Genomic DNA, 1562 nt, shown 5'->3' on the forward strand with positions numbered 1-1562 from the left:
GATAGCCATTAGTCGCGTGCTCTCGTGTAATGAATGAATGCGTGAATGTAGGATTGACATGAAATTCTTAAAGAGAAACTAAAATGACCAAAAACTGGGCAGAAATGGCTTAAATAAATAAAAAGTAAATGACTTAGAATGACATTAATGAACTTAAGGGTGAATTGAATGACCTTAAGAATGACTTGAATGCTTAAAAAATAACTGGAACCCCTCATAAATAACTTGAATGATCTGGAGAATGAATTTAATGTCTTTCAGATTGACTGGTTTTAAAGTGGGTGATCATTTTACATTAAACTAATGCAGAAAAGTGATGCCCGATTTATATCACAAAGTTACAAACATAAGTACAGCATGTGGTAAGAACAGATACTACACTTGATCTTGGCCAAAAGGCCAAGAAAAACGGGCTTTATTTGCTCCCCTACCGAGCAAATTAGGCACAAGGCCGATTTTTTATATGGGGAGCGTAGGGAAGGGGGGCCAACTACCCCGGGGGTATGAAAGCTGGATAGTGACAATTGGTATGAAGGATTGCCCCTAATTTTACCAAGGTCTTATATGTGGGGTTGCCCCCCCCCCACATATGGTATTTACTTACAGTATCTGTCGGAACAGATACTACACTTTCATATTGGCCAAAAGGCCAAGAAAAGGTTATTTATTTGCTCCCACACCGAGCAAATTAGGCACAAGACCGATTTTTAATGTGAGGAGTGAAGGTGAAATGGGGACCAACTCCCCGGGGAGTGGAGCTGGATAGCTACAGTGTGTATGAAGGGTTCGTATGTATTTGCTCCTCGACCGAGCAAATTAGGCACAAGGCCGATTTTTAATGTGAGGAGTAAAGGGGGGAAATGGAGACCAACTCCTCGGGGAGTAGGGGAGCTGGATAGTGACAATTGGTATGAAGGGGTGCCCCTACATTGACCAAGGTCTTATATGTGGCGTTGGTATTTATTTGCTCTCCACCGAGCAAATTAGGCACAAGGCCGATTTTTAATGTGAGGAGTTAAGGGGAAATCGGGACCAACTACCCGGGGAGTAGGGGAGCTGTATAGTGACAATTGGTATGAAGGGTTGGCCCTACATTGACCAAGGTCTTATATGTGGGATCGTCCCCACATATGGTCTTTGCTTGCAGTATCTGCCGCAACAGATACTACACTTTGAGATATTAAATCCTTTATTCATGTTAAAAATACATTGAAAATGAACAAAAATCTTAGGCACACTACATTTTTATCTTGGCCAAAAGGCCAAGAAAAGCTTAAAAAGCTAAGAACAGCATGTATTAATAACAGACCTTTGATCTTAACCAAAAAGACCAAGCACAAAAGTGTTACGGACAGACCGACAAACCGACCGACAGACCGACGGCCCGACGGAGTGACTTATAGAGTCGCTTGCACGCGACTAACAATTTAAATAAAAATACGAACCTTTCATAAAAAATAACTATTTAATATATCTTTTGTCTAGTTTTTAAAATAAATCTTTCCTCATATAAGAAAAATCGACATTGTAATGAAATACATACAACTGTTTTATTATCTATT

The 1562-nt window shown here is 40.0% G+C and overlaps 1 pseudogene; it reads right to left on the reverse strand.

The window, feature by feature from the left end:
• Positions 1-276: 276 nt before the first annotated feature.
• Positions 277-411, reverse strand: LOC145256587 (U2 spliceosomal RNA; annotated as a pseudogene).
• Between the last annotated feature and the right edge of the window lie 1151 nt (positions 412-1562).

Source organism: Euprymna scolopes, chromosome 32, assembly GCF_053919585.1.
Source record: "Euprymna scolopes isolate OS-2025 chromosome 32, ASM5391958v1, whole genome shotgun sequence".
In the NCBI taxonomy this organism is placed as follows: domain Eukaryota; kingdom Metazoa; phylum Mollusca; class Cephalopoda; order Sepiida; family Sepiolidae; genus Euprymna; species Euprymna scolopes.